Here is a 22,258-nt window from a genome sequence, read left to right as displayed (position 1 = left end):
GTCCGAGCACTAAGCTTCCCCTCTGCTAAACTTATTTCACCATTCACCTGAATCACCTTGATATTCCACCTATTACTTGCAAAGCTTGAACTTCCTTTCAAGTCTTCGGTCTTCATAGAATCAGCTCCTTGATTCAATTCACCAAGTTTCCTGCAAAACTTGGACCAGCTCTGATACCACCTGTCACGCCCCTACACCTGCAGTAGTCTTTGAACCACTTATAGCAAGGTGTGGCACTACCAATCGTTTTCTTTTCACCAATACTTACGATTGTAGACTACTCCTAACATTCCATACTTAGTCTTATTTTCGTTACCAAGTATTATTATTGTGTTCCTTTATACAAGTGAAAGCCCATAACATTCACATAAATAGCATTATACAAGAGAGATGCACAACAGTATAAAGGGAGGGGCAACTCATTGCAATATGAGTATGCTCGAATCAATATTTATAATCTTCTTTTACAAGTACAAGTTAAATCTTGGGAAACCCCAAATTTACACTTAACCAATTTTCAACTTCGGCAAACTCGATTGCCCAGCTCGTCGGCACCTTCGCATGGTCGCCGCACAACTCACCAACCCTTCGTTCACCTTGTCGCATGATCGTGTTATTTGCCCAACTTGGGCGTGCCTCGTCGTAGCCAAGTTGCCACAAACGGGCGCCTCCGCACGAGTCACACCTCCGTTCACAATCTCAACACTTCATCGTTTCCACCATACACAACTTCCGCGTTTGCCTCTGCATGATGGGCGGGCACTCACCCGAGCTGCCCAAGAACCTGTGCACAACCACCCAACTGCAAAACCGCACACAATCGGGCGTTCATGCCTTCACCCATGCGCCTTCGCACAACCGGGCGCCCTCGCCTTCACCCGTGCATGCCTTGCACAACCGGGCGCCCACGCCTTACTTGTGCACGCCTTCTCTTCGACCAACGGGCACTCCTCGCCCAACGCCTTCGTTCACCCAATAGCCTGTGTGTTTACTCCGTGTAGCCTCGCCCAAGACTTGGGCGCATCCGGCTACACCAACCTGCACCTCGTACCCTTTGAACTGTGCCTTGTTCTTCCTTAAGATTGACGGTTGAACTTGCGATGTCAAATGAACCTCCACGCATCTTTTATTTATATGGGTGGTAGGGCGAGTTAGCCTACTCGGCCGACTCGTCCTCCATGCTATAACACACCCCAACTTCATAGCAATTACTTGTCGGCTTTGCTTCCAAGTTGGGTCGGCCCCGTGGGTAATCCTTCATGCTCCCACGCATATAAATCTATCGCTCTCCTTCATTCGTGCTCGCATATAACATAACTCCACGTGCACATCAAGTCTGAGCTGTTCGTTCAAGACTCCAACCGCTCGTCCTTCGTTCGAACGCGGTCGCACTTTGTGCGGAACCGCAGGTCCTAACACCGAGGGGTGTGCTATGCTGGTCCATGACCAAAGGAAGAGATAAAAAATTGTCACCCCCAAAAGTGATCACTGTAGTATCTATAATATTTACATCTGTTCAGATTAATATTGTTTATGAACAAAAATATAAGCAAAATTTCTAAAAAATTAGGGGTTGTTTCCCTCTATAAAACCCTATCAATGTATGGCCTGTGGAAGTAGCGAAAATTTCCTTCTGGTGTGTGTTCTACGATCATCCACTCTCCTAGAGGACGATGCATCGCTTCTTTCGATAGCTCGTTTGCAATTTCATTTCACTCCCTGGAGGGGGAGCCGATCCTACAGCCGCTTTGGAGCGCGTGCAAGGTGGAGAGGAAGGAGTCTTCCGCAGATTTTTTGCCTTCTTTGTCACCCCTTCCGCGGCCTCTGGTCACTCATGTTCCGCTCTTCCAAGAGATGATGTTTTACCCCTCGAGAGGTCTCTGATGTCGACGATGAAAGTAGCGGACAGTCCTTGTACAAGTGACCCACTTTGTGGCACCTTCGACAACGGAAGGGAACTCCTTCATAGTCAAGGAGCTGTCTACAAGAAAAATGCTGCCTATGTAATGTGATTTTCTCCTCAAGTCCCTCCCTGGTATGAAGATGGACCTGAATCCTTGCCATGGTCATGATTCCCGTTTTTTCATAGGACTGGTCGTGCTCAAGGTAAGTCCCTAGTGCATCACTGATACGTTTGAAAACCTAGGGGGTCCAGAACTGCATGGGTAACCCTGGTAGTCTAACCCAAATTGGTCCTGCTCCCAACTGCTCGCGTTCAGGATCAAACAGAGGGTCCCATCTCTTGAGTAGCACAAGTGCTAACTCAATATGCCAGTACCGGGAAAGAATCTAGTCCGTGTACTCCTCCCTGTGAAAACGGAGGGCAAACCAACCACGAGCCAAAACCCTAATGACAGGGAGTTCATTTAGTAGAGAGAGCCCCATAGTTCCATGGTCCATTGTCGGAGGCGCTCCACTGAATAGTTTCTACCACGCACACATCAAACAAGAGCCTTCCTTTCCATATCAACCGCATCTGCCATAGGTACGTCCTCACTGAAGGTCAGGTTAATGTCTGTGTCCACTGCTCTGAGGCACCTACCCTTTTTGGGCTTGTCTGTGCGCTGACTCGTGCGGTGCTCCCTCAGTAAACTTCTGTACACATCCGAGGAACTGCGAGGTGTAGACAGAGTGGGTCTAGGGTTTGAGATGGGCGAGCTAAAGCATCTTGATCGAATCGGTGAGTTAGGGTTTACACTGTTGGATCTAGGATGTGCGAAAGAATGTGCAGGGTGTGTAGGGTTTGATGGGCCAGCCGGAGCGAAAGAGTATGAGGGCGCGTTCAATGGCATGGAAGGTGGCATAGTTGAAACCAACAGTGAGTCGAAGGTGGGAGAGGCCTGAATGCTGGTGCCGAGCAGGTTTAGGGTAGCCGGAGAGAGTGGAGGGTATTCCAAGCCGGGGAGGTCTTCAATGTGGAAAATAGTCAGGAGCCGTTTTCCGGTGGAGAGCGAGTGTAGTGGCGTCAGTTGAGCATCTATCACTTGATGTACATTTGCAGGCCTGGGGCTAGTGTCGAGTCCAACTTGATATGCCCAGATCTCATGTTCAGGCATTGGTTCCCCCTCGTAGTCCACGAGGTCCTCTTCAACCATCGATGACCAATAGTAAACAGATGTCCGTAAAACCAGGGGAGGGTAAGACAAAATGGTAGAAACGGAGTTTCTCAAATCTCAGACGGGAGCCCAACCACAACAAACATCCTAGTATGGGTCACGGGGTCAAAATAGTTAGTCAGCAGAGCGTGGTCAGATCGCAAGGTTAACCCCCAGAAAACACCATGATTTAGCTGCGAGGTTACAGGGCCAGGACTCCATTGGAATCTAGGGTTTTGTTGCCATTGCCTAGGGTTCCCGAGCTCTCAACCTTGCCTCCAACTGCACTACCTTGCCATAGTTTCTGCTTGATCAAGATGTGAAGTTAGATTTTTCATAATTTTCTTTTATAAAATGTTAATTTTGGTTATTATTAATTAATTTTAAATTTTAATTAGTTGATTAATTTTAATTAAAATTAATTTAATTAATTTAATTGATGAACATAATACTGTGGATAATCCGGATCATGCTACTCCAAAAAACTACCACAAAAGCTTAAAGTCTAACATAATCCTGCTTATCTGATTGAGCCATTTCACCCCCCACTTCTCAAATTTTGACTTAAATTTATCAAGGATGGGGAGCCATGAAGGATGAAAGGAAGGCTTGAGGCATATTGACATTCCAAGATATTTAAAATTTGTACATGATTCTTTGCCAACAATCTCAATTTTCTTAGAATTCGGCTATAGTAACTTTTGTTTATGTTCTAGCTGTATAAGTGGCTCTTTCATTCATTTAATAATCCCCTTGAAAATTTTAGAAAGTTGTATATGACTTGCTCGAATCTCATAGCAATGATAATGTAGTGTCATCCACATACTGGGTGTGGTTAATGCGCTTAACTCCCGTTAAAATTGGATTCCTGGGAGTTAATGCGTTCTTATTTTATAGTCTAATTTTCTACTCATAGCTTCAACCATAATAATGTAGAGAATTTGGGAGAGAGGACACACTTGCCATAAGCCTTTTAAATCCTTGAAGAAGCCCAAGGGCATGCCATTGATAAGGAGGGAGATCCATGGATCCTTAACACATGTGTCCACCCAAGGGATGAATTTGGAGCAAAATCCCATTTTTCCCAAGATAGAAAGGAGGAAAGAGTGTTATTCATTGTCATAAGTATTGGCCATTTCTAGCTTGATGGCCAATCCCTTGTCACCTTATATATTTCTTGAATGGATGTCATCCTAGATCAACATAACATTGTCCACCATCTACATGTTGCCAACAAACCTACCTTGATTGTTCAAGATAACACCTGGTAGTATTGGCTTGATTCTTGAGGCTATAACCTTGGAAATAGTTTTATAGGACATGTTACATAAGAGATCGGTCTAAATTGGGAGAAAGAGAAATACCTTACCTCTTTAGGAATGAGTTAAAAGAAGGAGTCGTTTACACTTCCACCCATTTTTCTTAAGTTCTTGACATAATCAACCATTCTACAAAGGTGCTATTTGATGAATTTCTAACATCTTTGATAACATTTCTCTACGAAGCTAACCAATCCAAGAGCCTTGTTTGGTTCAAAGGACCACACTACTTTTTTGACCTCTTCCTTAAAGATTATTCCATCAAGGTTGCATTGTCTCTTCTTTGATTTTATTAAGAATATGCCTTGAGAATTTCTCAAATCCCTCTTGTGCTCCTCCTTCAATTTTTTTGCAAAGGTCATTGGAATGGTTGAAAGAAACTGCTTTTATTTCTTCCAAGGATGTGATATGTGATGCATCAACATTAATTGAGGCCACTTTGTTGCTCAAATCCCTCTTTTTAGCTTGGAAATGAAAAAATTCATGTTTGCGTCCCCTACCTTTAACCAAATGCCTTTATATTGAAGCCTCCACATTTCCTCCTCCTCCTTCATATCTTTGTGAAAATTTCCAAAGGCATTTTTCTCCTTTTTCAAAAGATCCACTGAAATATTTTCCCTTTCCCTCCTTTTGCATATCCCTTATAGATTGCTCCTATGTATTTCCACCCACTTTCTCTTTTCCTCCTAGCTTTTTTAACCCATTGTTTTATACTTGTCTTGAGTGCTTTGATCTTTATTTTCAATATGAAAGTTGGGGATACCTTAATCCATGTGGACCAAACCTTGGAAACCCACTCCATGAGCTCCATATTTGACATCCATAATGGATTAAATCTGAAAGGGAGGGGGGGCCAAGTATTCCAAGGGCTTGATATGAAGTTTGATGGGTCTATGATTTAATCCACCCCATTCCAAATGCGAAGAATAGATGGTGAGTTTGTGCTTCAATTGATCTTTGCTTACTAGGAGTCTATCCAATCTGGTCGATATGTTTACCAACCCCATTATTTTATTGCTTCAAGTATACTTTGAGTTGGAAAACTTGTTATCAATGTGTGAAATGAAATCCTCCATGTGTTCCTAAAACTTATCCTTGTAATCAAATCCTCACTTCTTTTACCATGGGTGAATTGTGGCTTTGAAGTTACCACCAATGATGCATCTTGTGCTTGGAAGGATTTCTTTGACAATCATTAGTGAATATAAACATTGAACTTTATATGGATATGCTATTGGCATGTAGAAATTGATCACATTGAGGAATTTCTTGGATAGAATATGAAGAAGGCTCACCTCTAACCAATGGTTTGATTTTTCCTCCTTTATTAGAATGAATATTATTGACTACCATAAAATAGAATCCTTTCGATGCTCCCTTTCATCTAATGGTGGAGGCACTACTACCTCTCGACGCTATTATACTTTTGTTGAGGGCTTCTTGTTCCCCCAAATTGTTATCCTAGAGCAAGAGAATTTGGTGATTTTATGCTTTGATTAAACTTATAATTTTAGAATCCATTTTGTCACTTCCTCAACCCTTGCAATTCTAAGAGACATCAATCATCATTTACTAACATCTTTTGAGCCCCCACCTAGCTGAGAGCCTTGAAATCCTTTTTTCCTTGTGCCTCTTTGATTTTTAAAAGTTGGGCTTTGATGACTGTTTGGGCTCCTTTCTTTGTCTCTTTCTACATGTTCTATCCTTACTTTGCGAGTAGTCCTTCTTCCTACTATCATGCAAGTTCGAGGATGCTATACTTTTGTTTCCATCTCATTTTCAAATTGATCATTAGTTGAAGCAAGAAAAATAGGATTGGCTCTCCCTACAGTGGGAGATAACAAATCTTCCTCATCTTCTAATTTTTGATCTTGTCCTTGATATAGTTGAATTAGAACATCTTCTAGCTCTGGCATTTCTTTATTGGATTTTCTAGGTGATTCTTTCTCTTCAACGTGCATCTCATGCTTTGTGAGCTCCTTATCTCCCCTTCTTTGGACAAGCCTTCAATATCAAGGGGAGAGAATTGGTTGTGGGACTGGGGGTGATTTTCACTTGCATGTAGCCTTGGGCCATGGACTAGTCTATAGGAGGGTGATGAGGGGACCCAACATCTAGTTGAAGAGGCCCTCTTTTGTCCGACAAAAAAATATCGTAAGGAGACTCTAGTGTTTAGACAATGCTTGACATAAAGTAATTTAAATAATGCTATAATATATACATGTTTTTCTAAAGGACTCAATTGGCATATGGATGCAAAGACTGATTTCCATGATCTTTTAGATATACCATAAAGAGATGACCAAAATTATCATGGTGATATATGATGTTTGTTTATTTGTGATGGGATGTTGTCTTTGCCTCCTCTGTGCATTTCCAAATATTCTAAACTTCGCCTCCAAAGTCAAGACAACATCTAGTAATTGTTAGGGAAATTTTTGTCTATCAATATTATTGTTTGACGAGACCACCCCTCCCTCTTATGGCTCATGTTCTCTTACAATCAGGCAAGAACGATAATTGGCGTAAAATTTTCCATCTGTCAGGGTCATCAACTAATGGGACCACCCACTGATCATTGGTGCTTACATCCCATTGGGTTCTTATAATCGAGAAATGAATGTAGAGTGGTGGCTGTAATGGGTGTGAACTTTTCCATCTATCAGGGTCATCAATTGACAGGACCGCCCACTCCTTGTCAACTTGGTTGGTCTTTTTTCAATGACATGATCATAAGCATGGCTCAATAAATGACCCACCTTCATTTTAGGTCACCCCAGATCTATTGTTGGTTAACGCGAGGAGGGGTCTGATGTTGGAACTCCCACCATGGGGCCCTTGTTAAAGGGGCACTACCTTTGAATGGTGTGATCGTAGTGTGGGCCCGATATGGGTCTGATCTATAACCTTTTTTCACTTTTCAAGGAAGAATATTGAGATCCTTAGTGCCAACTTCTCAAGCTTCTACATAGAAGTACGTCATGTCATTAGTTTCTTCGAGTCTCAAGGGTTCCTTGGTTAGATACCTCTTTGTTAGAAGGATGAGAATGGGTGGATTAGGATGGTAAATGGGTTTTTCAAATTTAAACATACCTTGCATGTTAGTGAATTTAACTTGATTTGGTACGGGTTCCTAAGGTTTCTCGAAATGTTTTTGACTGATCACTACTATAATTTAAATTACAACTACTTGAATTTGGTCATCCATTCCTAAGAAAGGCTGGAAATATCAATAACATAGTGTACTATTTGATTTTTCTTCATGCATAGATGGAATACAATTCTTGATAGAAATTAATGAGAGTAGTATATGACAACATCTATCCATTCCAATGATTTATTTCATTTCAACTAACACAAAACTAGCACAACCACATTAATAAATGTGGTTGATATACACCGTAGGCGTCAAGTTAATATATGCTATATTATACAACCAATGTTATATATTAATATATTAATATATCAAATCTAAGATTAATATAAAAAACTTTAAGCTTATAAACTCTAATATATTATTGTACATGTAAAGGATTAATATTATAAATCCAAGGGAATAATATTAAACCAAAGAGATTAATATTATAAATTCAAGGAATTAAAAACCCAAGGGATTATTAATATTATAAACCCAAGTAATTAAGAAACCAATGGGGTTAATATTATAAACCTAAGGAATTAAGAAGCCAATGAGATTAATATTATAAACCCAAAAGATCAATAAACCAAAGAAAACCTGAGGATTAATAAACTCAAGGAATAGATATTGAAATTCGAAGGATATAATAATAAGTCAAAATAATTAATATTAAAAACCCAAGGGGTTATTAATATTACAAACCTAAGAAATTGATAAACCCAACACATTAATATTAAAAACCCAAGAGATTATTAATATTACGAACCCAAGCATTAATATCCGTGGGATTTAATATTATTCGCTTGGGTTTATAATATCAATCCTTTGGGTTTATTAATACAAGGATTCATATTCCTAGGGTTTAATGTTATTCCCTTTGGTTTAAAATCCCTTGGGGTTTTAGCATTAATCCTAAAAGTTCTAAGATTATAAACCCTAATATATTATTATACATATGAGGGATTAATATTATTCCTTTAGGTTTATTATTCCCTTGGGTTTATAATATTAATCCCTTGGTTTTATTAATCTAAGGGTTCATATTCCTAGGGTTTAATATTATTCCCTTAGGTTTATAATCCCTTGGGATTTTAATATTAATCCTAAAATCTCTTAGATTATAAACCCTAATATATTATTATACATATGAGGGATTAATATTATAAAGCCAAGGGATTATAAACCCTAAAATAAACATGGTTGACCATGGTTTATTTTCATATTGAGGCAGTCCTTGTCACAATGCAATGTTGGACCATGTTTGACCATGATTGATTATAAACCCCAAGGGATTAATCCCAAGGATTATAAACCGTAGGATTAATATTATAAGCCCAAGGGATTATAAACCCTAAAATAATCATGGTTAACCATGGTTTATTTTCATATTGAGACAATCCTTGTCACAATGCAACATTGGACCATGTTTGACCATGATTGATTTTCTTATCGAAGCAATATTTGTCACAATGTGACATTGGGCCATGGTTGACCATGGTTTATTTTCATATTGAGACAATCTTTGTCACAATGCAATGTTGGACCATGGATGACCATGACTGATTCTATAAAGCATGGTTGGACATGGTTGACCATGATTGGTCATGGTTGGCCATGATTGTCCGTGGTTGATATTATAAACCCAAACGAATAATAAACCCAAGGGATTAATACTAAAAACCCAAGGGATTATAAACCCCAAGGAATAATATTAAACCCTAGGAATATGAACCCTTAGATTAATAAACCTATGAGAATAATAAACCCAAGGGAATGATATTAAATCCTAGGAATATGAACCCTTAGATTAATAAACCTAAGGGATTGACATTATAAACCTAAGGGATTAATACTAAGACCCCAAGAGATTATGAACCCAACTGAATAATATTAAACCCAAGGGATTAATATTATAAACACAAGGTATATAAACCCTAATATAAATATTATTAACCCTAAAATAAACATGGTTGACCATGGTTGATTTTCATATTGAGACAATCCTTGTCACAATGCAACATGAGACCATGGTTGATCATGTTTGACCATGAATGATCTTCATATCGAGACAATCTTTGTCATAATGCGACGTTGGACCATGGTTGAGCATGATTGATTTTCATATTGAAACAATATTTGTCACAATGTAATGTTGGATCATGGTTGACCATGATTGACCATGACCATTGACCCTGCCAGACCATGGTTGATATTATAAATCCAAGGATTAATACTAAAAACCTAATGGATTATAAACACAAGGGAATAATATTAACTGAAGGTATATAAACCCTAAGATAAGTATTATGAAACCTAAAATAAACATGGTAGACCATGATTGATTTTCATATTGAGACAATTTTTGTCACAATGTGACGTTGGACCATGCTTGACCATGGTTGAAACCTTAGATTAATAAACCCAAAGGATTGATATTATAAACCCAAGGGATTAATACTAAAACCCTAATAGATTATGAACCCAAGGGACTAATATTATAAACCCAAAGATAAATATTATAAACACTAAAATAAACATGGCTGACCACGGTTGGCCATGATTGATTTTATAAAATATGGCTGACCATGGTTGGCCATCATTGACCCTGATTGGCCATGGATGGCCAACCATGGTCAGCCATATTTTATAAAATCAATCATGGCCAACCATGGTCAGCCATGTTTATTTTAATAATATTTATCTTTGGGTTTATAATATTAGTCCCTTTGGTTCATAATCTATTAGGGTTTTAGTATTAATCCCTTGGGATTATAATATCAATGGTTGACCATGATTGATATTATAAACCCAGGGGATAAATACTAAAAACCCAAGGGAAAGATATTAAACCCAAGGGAATAATATAAACCATGGTTGATCATGGTTGATTTTATAAAACATGTTTGACCATGATTGATCATGTTTGACCATGATTTTCCATGGTTGACCATGATTGATATTATAAACCCAAGCGGATAATAAAACCAAGGGATTAATACTAAAACCCAAAGGGATTATAAACCCAAGGGAATAATATTAAACCCTAGGACTACGAACCCTTAAATTAATAAACCCAAGGGAATAATAAACCCAAGTGATTAATACTAAAACCCTAAGGGGTAATGAACCCAATGGAATAATATTAAACCCAAAGGATTAATATTATAAACCCAATTTATATAAACCCTAAGATAAATATTATTAACCCTAAAATAAAAATGGTTGACCATGGTTGATTTTTGTATTGAGAAAATACTTGTCACAATGCAACGTTGGACCATGGTTGACCATGAATGATTTTCATATCGAGACAATATTTGTCACAATGCGATGTTGGTCCATGGTTGAGCATGATTGATTTTCATTTTGAAACAATCTTTGTCACAATGTGACGTTGGACCATGGTTGATCATGGCTGACCATGATTGATATTGTAAACCCAATGGATTAATACTAAAATCCTAAAGGATTATATTTAACCCAAGGGAACAATATAAACCGAAGGTATAAACCTAAAGATAAATATTATAAACCCAAAAATAAACATGGTAGACCACGGTTGACCATGATTGATTTTTATATTGAGACAATTTTTGTCACAATTGAACATTGGACCATGCTCGACCATGGTTGAACCCTTAGATTAATAAACCCAAGGAATTGATATTATAAACCTAAGGGATAATAAACCCAATTGATTAATACTAAAACCCCAAGGGATTATGAACCTAGGGGAATAATATTAAACCCAAAGGACTAATATTTTAAACCCAAGGTATATAACCCTAAGATAAATATTATAAATACTAAAATAAACATGGTTGACCATGATTGATTTTGTAAAATATTGTTGACCATGGTTGGCCATTGTTGACCATGATTGACCATGGTTGAATATGGTTGACCATGATTAACCATGATTGATATTATAAACCCAAGGGAATAATAAACCAAAGGTATAAATGCTAAAAACTCAAGGGATTATAAACCAAAGGGAAAAATATTAAACCCAATGAATATAAACCCTAAGATAAATATTATAAACCCTTAAATAAATATGGTTGACCATGGTTGATTTTCATATTGAGACAATCTTTGACACAATGCGACATTGGACCATGCTCGACCATGGTTGTACCCTTAGTTTAATAAAACCTTAGATTGTCACAATGCAACGTTGGACCATGGTTGACCATGATTGATTTTCATATCGAGATAATATTTGTCACAATGTAACATGATACAATGGTTGGCCATGGTTGATTTTCATATTGAGATAATCTTTGTCACACTGTGACATTGGACCATGGTTGACCATGATTGATTTTATAAAATATGATTGATGATGTTTGGCCATGATTGACCATGATTGATATTATAAACCCAAGCAAATAATAAACCCAATGCAATAATATTAAACCCTAGGAATATGAACCCTTATATTAATAAACCGGAGGGATTGATATTATAAACCCAAGGGATTATAAGCCCAAGGGAATAATATTAAACCCAAGGAAATAATATAAACGAAAGGTATATAAACCAGAAAAGATAAACATTATAAATCCTTAAATAAACATGGTAGACTATGGTTGATTTTCACATTGAGACAATTTTGGTCACAATGTGACTTTGGACCATGATTGAACCCTTAGATTAATAAACCCAAGGGATTGATATTATAAACCCAAGGGATTAATACTAAAACCCAAAGGGATTAAGAACCCAATGAAATAATATTAAACCCAAGGGACAAATATGTAAATCCTAAGATAAATATTATAAACACTAAAATAAACATGGTTGACCATGATTGATTTTATAAAATATGGTTGACCATCGTTGATCATTATTGACCATGGTTGACTATGGTTGACCATGATTGACCATGGTTGACCATGATTGATATTATAAACCCAAGGTAAAAATAAACACAAGGGATAAATACTAAAAACCCAAGGGATTATAAAGCCAAGGGAAAAATATTAAACCTAAGGGAATAATATAAACCCTAAGATAACTATTATAATCCCTTAAATAAACACGATTGACCATGGTTGATTTTCACATTGAGACAACCTTTGTCACAATGCGACGTTGGACCATGCCCAACCATGGTTGAACCCTTAGATTAATAAACCCTTAGATTGTCACAATGCAACGTTGGACCATGGTTGAGCATGTTTGACAATGGTTGCTTTTCATATCGAGACAATCTTTGTCACAACGCGACGTTGGACCATGGTTGATTTTCATATTGAGACAACCTTTGTCACAATGCAACGTTGGACCATGGATGACCATGATTTGATTGATTGATTTGTCACTAATGACGCGATCCATCACCCCTCTGAAATGATGGTCCATCAAACATAATGCACACAATGAATTAATTAAACAAAAAAAATATTAAATAAAATGTAACACTGGAAGATGAAGTGGGTGGGTGAAATCACCGTCATAAGTCTCTCAGACGAAGAATATCCCACTTAGATTAAATCCTGACCATTTATTTAAAAAGAAAATAAAAGTCAACAAAGCCACATCCACCGTGACTTGAAATAAGATCGCCCACGACGAAAATATATTAATAAAAAATATATGCTATAAAAAATATTTATCTTAAATTGAATTTTAAAAACAATTTTTTTTTTACATATTTTGAATAAAGAAAAAGCTATGTATGATTGAAAAATATTAAATTGATTTTATAGAATTTAAAATCAAATGTTCAAAATTTTTTAATAGAAAATAATAATCATTAATATTAATAATTTAAATTGGTAAATTATTTCATTTATTTATTTATTATTATTTTTTAATTAAATATTTATAAATGATAATAATTTAATTTAAAGAAGTAAATTATTTATTTTATTTATAAAAACATTATGTTTATAATATAATTTTATTTTATTTGTGATTTTTATAAGGAAATTAGTTGGTTAATTTTCCATGATTTTTCCAAAAAAACCACTCTCCAATTTTCATTTTTTTCTAAAAATTATTCACTAAAATTTGATAGTATAAAATTATTTTAACTTTAAAATCACCAAATTTTTATAGAAATTATATAAAAAATAGTTATAATTTGAATGTTTTTAAAGGATATCAAAAAATATTTTACAATTTCTAAATTAGGGGCAATCGATTCACCAAATTTTTTAACCTTTAAGATATATTTCTATTCTTACTATTTTCCCTAATTTTGATTTAAACTTATTTTATGTTTAGTTTAGATATTTTTTGTTATTTTAATTTTTTTAATTTTGAAATCTAAATATATCATTTTTTAAAAAATTAAAATTTATTTTTCTTAATTAAATTGCAAATGTCTCGAATTATATAAGTCAAAATTATACTTCCAATAAATAACTTTAGAAATAAAAAAAAATAAAATACATTTTTTTTAATAATTTTTACATTAGTTTACATCATTGTTTAATAAACTATTAATGCACTTTGAATAAATCACATTAAATTGATTGCTTCAATGATGACACATTGATTCATCATATTTTTAATAAATTAATTTTAATTATATATTTTATTTTATTTTCTGTGAAAAGAAGTTCACCTCCGAGTTAAAGGAAAATCACCTTTTGTTGAATAAATAAACTTTTGCCAACACATAGTGAGTGGGCAATGCCAGCTAATCCCACCACGAGGTGTTGTTGCCTTCCATCATTGCATCACCCAATTGTACTTGCAGCTCTTGGTTCATTAGTGTTAGATTAGGTAAATCCACTGCCCATTATTTATAATAGGCCGAGGGAAACGTAAATCCTAGAAGCCATGGGAAAAAACTGATTAGATTTTATACGAAATCTTGAAAGTGATAAGGAAAAATCCGATTAGATTGAATACAAAATCTTGAAAGCGATAAGGAAAAGTGATATGATTTTGGACTTGACAACTTTCCGATTGCATGCAAGGCAAGTTACTGAGCCTTCACGTACTGTCATCCACCACCGCCATTGAAATAGAGATGGACAATATTTGTGTTGAAGCTATCCATAATAATAACAATTCCATACATCTACACATTGGATGATTAGTTTTTATAATGCTCAACACTTTATTCTTTTGAATTAGACATCTCGTTGGAATTTATTGCCACCCGGTTTCAACAAAGTGATAAATTAACAGAGTATTTCTAGGAAATATTGGAAATATTCACTTAAGTTTCAATTTTGAGTGGTTTACTTCAAAACTTTTTTTAAGTGCTATAAATGATTTATGGTATCAAAACGACTTTTTTTTAAGTGCTATAAATGATTTATGGTATCAAAACGACTTTCTTACATCTTAATAATCAAATCTTTAGCATAGCTTTAGCGTGTTACTTTTCAAAGATTAAATCTTTGTTGGAAATCTCTAGGGTTCTTCGAGTATTATTTCATCACGGGTATAATGTTTTGAATAAATGAAATGATATTTTAATGTCCACAAGACTAAAAATAGTCTATGGGACCATCAGTTCCTTATTTTTCACCTTTTGCAATTCAATCTTTTTCTTATTCAAATTGATGATGAGCTAGCTCAACCTTCCAACAATCCCCTCGCTAAAAAGACAATGCCAAGAAAACAATGCTAACATATTCCCATAACTTTCTTTGATGTCTTTGAATGCATCACATTCCAAAATGAAATTCTTTTCTGATTCCACTGCCCTAGATGTGCAAAATATACACACCCGTTCTTCCCAAGCTTCTTTAGGCCTTTTCCACCGTCCTGTTTCACACCAAAGTTGATGCGAGTTGGTTCTTAATTAAGCAATAAGAACCTTTTCCCTCTACGAAATGTTAGCTACAATGTACTCTTTTTGTTGGAGATCACACGTAGGGTTGAATTCCTCAATTCAATACTTCTTTCTACCCAACTTTTTTCCCCATACCCATTTATGGAACTTCTCTATAACAAAATTCTTTAGCTCCTTGCTATTTGTGGGACATGCATTGAGATAAATATTCCATTCTTGCATCCATGTGTAGTTTTGACTCATCCATGTTTTTCTTTCTTTCATTCATGCCTTCATTGAAGATAACATTAGGCCATCTACCTACTCCCATTTGCTTAATCCTTTTTAGATATCTTATGAGTCACACCATAGCAATTGCTTCGATGGGAGTTTCTCCTGTTTCACTCAACATTATCTCATAAGGTACTGAAATTTTTATTTTGAACTTGCTCATGATCAAGCGTTTTTGGATTTTCTCAATTTGTTTCCATTTTGAGACATGGACGCTGTTAGCCCACAATTCACACCCATGTAGCATCACTGGGCAAACTAGGAGTCCAAAAAGCACTTTAATTTTTTTCCAATCCCATAACTCTGCCTCTCTACATCTATTTTGAAGAGCATATAATGTTTTCCACCCTCCTAAAATTCTCTTCTTTATGCAATCCTCCCAATTAAGTTTGTTGTTGAAATCAATCCCGAGGTACTTGTACTCATTTACTTCTTCAAGAATGCTGCTTTCAAAGAAGAACATACATTGGCTCTGCTTCATTTTATTAGAGAAAATCATTATTTTGGTCTTGCTAGTATTGACTTGCATCTCCATTGCTCTACAAAAATGCTCAAGGGCATATAAGTGCATCTACAATACATGGGCCAATTTAGAAATCAATACACGATCATCAACATATAAAAGAAGTTTTATCACAAACTACCCAACCGAACACCATCTCCACCTTGCAGATTTAACCACTCTTCCAGTTTATCAATATATAAACCAAAAAGAGTAGGGGATAGAGGGCAACCTTGCTTGACTCCAATGTCACTTCTAAAGCTTTACAAAACACCCGCTGAGGTTCGAATTTTGACTTTCACATCTTCATAAAGTCTATGGACACCGTCTCTATAATGCAAAGGAATTTTAAGTTCTTCCATTCTATGCCACAAATTATCTCTAGGGACTGTGTCAAATGCCTTTTTGAAGTCAACAAAGCAGCATAATACTTCTTCTTTGTCCCCCAAAATATTTTCAATAATGTGTCTCAACGTGATACCATGATCCACTGTAAAATGCTTCGGCCTAAAACCCATTTCCCTTTTGCCCTTTTTTTTTACTTCTGCCCACTTACTGATTCTATTTTCTACCATGTTTCCAAAAATCTTTGCAAACAAATGATTGATCATAATGGTTCTATAATTGGAAGGATTATCAATATCTCCACTTTTAAAAAGGGGTAATACTAGATAAGGATTGATCATAATGCATGGTATGCTCGACAGTCTAACTTAACATTTTATTCTCTTGCTCACATTTAGTTGGAATACATGGGCATATAATTTACACGTGTCATTTAGCTCATGTTCCTAACACGCATATTTCATTCTAGAATTTGTTGTAATGAGTACTTACCTTGAAGTATTTTCACTTGGTTCTTGTATATTCCAAAATGGTTAAATCAATAATTAACATATTCAAATGACCTAATTAGACAATGTTTCACTCATACTTGCCGGTTTAATATTGGACACTCAAGAACTCGAATAAACATCATTTACTTTGAGACAACCTGTTCTTCTAATATGATATAAGGAAATTTTAAAATATACTTGATGTGCCATGTTATGAGTTTCATCTCATTCATCTCCTAATATTTTTAATAACATTGGTAATATTTTATAATTTCAACACTTAAATCTCTTATGAACTTCAAGTTTAATCCATTAGATCATGTGATTTTTCATATTAATATATGGATGCATAAACCTTAAGTTTGTTCATAGCCACTTGCAATCTAAATAGGGCGTTTAAATCTCTTATGCACTTCAAGTTTAAACCATTAGATCATGTGATTTTGCATATTAATATATTGATGCATAAACCTTAAGTTTGTTCATAGCCACTTGCAATCTAAAGAGGGTGTTATGACCTTTGGATCATTGATTTGAATATATAGGTGTAAGCACATTTGAGTAACTTAGTTGTGAATATCTTTTGAGTAGTCATTACGGTAATAAAGCAAATTTGGCATTAGATCATGTGGTTATTGGTGGGCTCTAGTATTGTAGCAATAATGCTACAACTCCTGGAGCTTCCTTCTCTAATTTTATCAACCCGGTAGTTCGTAACAAACTTGGAAGCGACGGTGCTGTATGCACAAGTACTAGCTCTTGTCGCAGCTGTCACTTGGTCAGCTGGCACAAGTCCGCTAGGGCTCAAGCCAACTTCTATGAGTTCTCAGAAGAAGCTTTTTAACCGATGAATGAAAGCTATCTCAAAGGAAATTAACCTACTGCAGGAAGAAACTGAAAGCCAACAAGGAATGAAAACCCTAGCAAACCCTAATTCTACCAGCTAGTCCTACTGATGCAAAGGTGGGAATGCAAACTACTGAAAGAGGTGCCATTACTTCTAGGAAGGTGAGATGCATGTGTCTAGACTACTTTGATCTAAATAAAACGTATTTTTGTATTTTTGTTCAAGTTGTTGGAATTATTATGTGTGTGCTTCTATCTGGGTCTTTGACTGTGCAGGGATAGATCAAGGAGGGAAATGCTTGGAAGAGGTCAGGAAGGCTCAGAGAGGGTCTAAGGGATCCCTAGCATCCTTTCAGAGAAGTTCATAAAGTTCAGATGCTTGGCAACCGTGTTTACAAGCTTCTACAGGAAGTCTGCAGGGGTTCTACAGGATGTTCAAGATTTCTATAGGAAGTCTGCTAATTTCTACAGGATGTTCTGCAATAGGATTTTTGGGTGAGGGATGAGTGGAAGAGGCTATGTGGATGGACAGGGAGGTAGGAGGGGAGCTGGTGATGACTTATGGACAGAGAGATGAGATAGAGAGGGGGTGTGCAAAGCTGGTTGGTCTAGAGGAGGTTAGGGGAGATGGAAGGCCGAAAAGGTAGAATCACATGGGTGATAGAAAAGTTTAGGAGGTAAGTGGTCTAACTGAGGGAGGAGTGGATGGCCTAGGCACGGCTTAGAAGGATACGGGAGTGAGAGAGTAATACTTCACAGTGTAAATGAAACAAATCATCCGTGTCTTGCACAAAACCGAGATTTCATCAACCTATTCTAACTGTTTTCATAAAACCATAGAACAACAACGTGATTTTGTAAGGAAACTCTTGCATGGTACTGAAACAAAGATTCATTCCACAAGATCTGAATGCATGGATGTTGCTACAACCGAGAACATTGCATTAAAGCTTGTATGAACATGTAAAACTGTGTTTTTGGTGGGTGGCACGGGCTGCAATCCCAATCTCTAAACAGAGGTGGAAGTGAGTGTGCAATCAACCCTTTTCGGAGCTCCGATTAACTCTAATCTCCTTACTCTAATCTAAACCACTGAAAGCAACTTTGTTCATAAAACTAACCTACTTAATCACACCAAGAAGTTCAACTCAGCAAACTGTGTTTCCAAATGCATGGGAAGGAAAAGAAATACAATGCTGAAAGGAAAGTAACAATACAAACAAAGGAGGTCTATTGCTCTTAGGTTGGGCCCAACCCCGAGAGTTATAGCTCCTCTAAGAAATCAGAACTGAACTCAAATCTGCCTGCCTTTTATTAAAAGATAATAGTCATAAGTCTAACAACATGCCAAAAATGGCTTACAAAGAGCAAAACAGAGCTATCAGCTCGTAGTCCAGAATAAACAACAAAGTTTCAAAAGTCCCCATCGAAGGCTACAACCTCATCATTTATACATTACAAGGGCCAAGCTGGCCTCCTAAATTAGTGGGGTTTGGCTGCCCAAACTAAGAGTAATCTGTTGTTTCCTTTCAATCTGTTTGGCTGCCTTCTAGCTCGGTGGTGGTTGGAGCTCGGAGTTGGGGTGGAGATCACGAGGAAGGCCATTCAATGCTGTGGACAACCTTCCTACAAAACCGCAATCCCATCTTGGCTGTCTCCTAGCCTTCATCTGCGTGGTTTTGCTCCATTAAATGTCAAAAAAACCTGAAATAAACATGTGTTAGCCACCTAGGAATAGTGACTGCCCTCCTTCGTACAAATAACATGAATATACTAAAAAATGATGCATAAGTGATGAAAAATGAAGGGTTGAGCAAGGGTAAGTAGGCCAAATGAGCCCAAAATGTTACCAAATTTGGGGCTCATCATCACCCCCCAGCTAAAGTGATTGCTCATCCTTGAGCAACTAGTCCAGCTCCTCATCCTTCATTGCCTTTACTGCCACCCTCACATCCCAAGCTTCTACAGTAGTGTCCTCCTTTCTGACATGGAACCCAGCCTTTCTTTCCACCTCTTCCCACTGTTCATGCTCATCTTTCTCTGTGCTGCCTTCTATCAATCCTAACAGCAGAGGTGGGCTTAGTTTGAGGCCAATCCAGCTGGTCTGGAGGTTCTGCATAGATTTCTTATAAAGGGGCACCCGTACTAGAGCCTCCCTCATGCGAGTTGGAGTATGATACTCTTTGATTTTTAGACTGTGGGCCAATGTATTCCATCGGCGGGTGCAAGCGTGAACACAGTTGTCCCCTAACAGTCTCTCCATATCCTCAAAATGCGCTATGGCTTGGGCCTGCTGATCCATAAATTTCAATGAAGCTTGATGATCGGTGGATAAGTGTTGGTGTGCTGATATTAGTGCAGTTGGATCCCCTGGTTCTGGTCTAATTAGTAATGGCTCATGCAGCTCTCGGTTCATGACTGCTTTGGCTTCTGCTGCTCTTTTGTCTTCATGGTTCAACCATGAGGCAAGTGCCATTAACTGCATATCTCCTAAGACCGTGTTGGGATCCCATGAAACCACATTAGGAAGGGCCAAATTATGGAGGTAGAACTCCGATAGTTTGGCCTTATCCTCAGATGAACTGGTATTGCATAATTCAGTGAACTGCTGCGGGTCTTGGAGCTGAGAGATACCCCTTTGCGCCAAGGTGTTGATTTGAAATTGTAGCCATTGGTCTCTCAGGTACAGGCTATAGGATTTGGCCGGTTGTCTGCATTGTATAGCATCCATGGCCCAACTGGCCATGCAGGCCAATTGTGCCTCCTTCTGCTGCAGCTGTTGTTTGAGAGCTTGCACCTCAATTTGTGCTTGCAGCTCTGTTTCCTGTAGATGCGTGGTTGGCTCCCCAAGACCGGTGTGCAGTTCCTTTTTGCCTTGCTGTTCTGCTGTGATGTCCCCGGAGGATGTGCATGTTCCTCTCCTCAGCTCCTGTAGCTGCAGTCTAAGCTTTTCGTTTTCTTCCTGTAGGAACACCCGTTGGCAATTTGCCACGTGTTTAGCCATGGCTAATTCACTTCTGGCCTCCTTGAGTTGCTCCTCCAAGGGGCCTATGTCCGCCACACCTTTTGATTTGGCTATTTTCATCCACGTGTGTGATCGTACTCTCTCTTCCTCCAATGCAAAGAACAGTGGCACAGTGAATTTCTGTGGTATAATTTTACCAGCTTCCAAGAAGTTATAGTATGAGCTCAGACTTGGCTGAGGGCTAGGCTCCAGAATGTGCTCTTTTTCTTCTTCTCTTGGTGGCTCTACTTCGCCCTCCCTCGGTGGTGATGAGGGTGCTTCCCCTTCCATTCTCTCTGTTTCCTTAAGCCGAGCTAAGGTTTCCTGTAGAGCAGCTTCAGCATCCTGTAGCCGGGCTTTTGAAGCCAATTGGTCTAATATTTCTTTCCAAGTAGTTGTTTTCGGGCTCCCCCTCTCATAGGTGACTGATATCTTTGAGGGGGACCTCTCCTTGGGCGAAGTAGGGGCATCATCTATAGTGATTGGGCTGCTGGATGGAGGTTGTGGCTTGCCCGTTTTTATTCTCACACTTCTCCTTGCTTTAAAATATAGAGGGGCCTCCCTCTTTCTCTTTTCCTTTGGCTTAGGAGGTGTACTGAGGGCGGCCAGCACAGCTGTTGCCTCCCTTGCAAGAACGTCGGCTTTCTTTTCCTTGGGTTTTCTCTTTTCAGGGCTTCCTGTAGAAGACCCTTTTTCAGCTGATTTCGGGCTTCCTGTAGAAGCCGGTTTCGGTTTTCCTGTAGAGCCAGGTGGCACCACTTTAGGTTGCTTTGCTGAGGGTGTTTTACTTTTTGACTTGGTCGAGGCTGCTGTCGAGGTGCCTTTGCTGATGAGGACCTGCTCAGTCTTGTCCACCCTGCTTTGTAATCTCTTCTCCCGGGGTGTTAATATGGGTGCTTCCTCTTTCTCCTTGGCACCCTTTTTCTCTTGTTTCTCCTTTTGCTCTGTCTTTGGTGCTTTGGCCGTGGGTCTCTGGCCTTTTTCTTTCTTTCCTGCGGGTACTGACTCCTTCTCCTCGCTGCTGGAGGAACCAAGCTCTTCAGTCAACATTTTTATATTGCCATCCTTGGTTAAATTCTGGAAGGCTTCCCATGAGAGAGGGACTTTGTATGTGTGGAGTGCATCCTCTACGAGGAGCTTAATGAGCCCGTGATGAGCTACCTGGTCTGGTGTGCCTTCCCTCAACTTGGTGGCACATTCAGTCATAGACTGCAATAGAAAGTAGGGAATGCTTAATTTGTTCTCTGCAGGTAGGTCCATCTGATGCCTCAATTCTGTGAGTAACCGAAAATGGTACCCATACACAATGCTAAACCGACCTTCGCAGGTGATGTATTTCATGATTTGGAGGCTGACTTCGCTCCACAGTGGCAGTAAGCTAGTCCTGCGAACCCCGTTCTTGTCTTCTGAGAACTGCTCCTCTGGTGGAAAGAATTCTTTCTTAGCTTGTTGGCCTAATTTCCTCTCTTCTTTGTCCCATGGTAC

The sequence above is a fragment of the Pinus tabuliformis genome, chromosome Q, assembly GCF_031772625.1.
Source record: "Pinus tabuliformis cultivar Carrire ecotype Pingquan chromosome Q, CPIR1, whole genome shotgun sequence".
NCBI lineage: Eukaryota > Viridiplantae > Streptophyta > Pinopsida > Pinales > Pinaceae > Pinus > Pinus tabuliformis.
The sequence above is the reverse complement of the archived record's forward strand: the minus strand, read 5'-3'. Positions refer to the sequence as shown.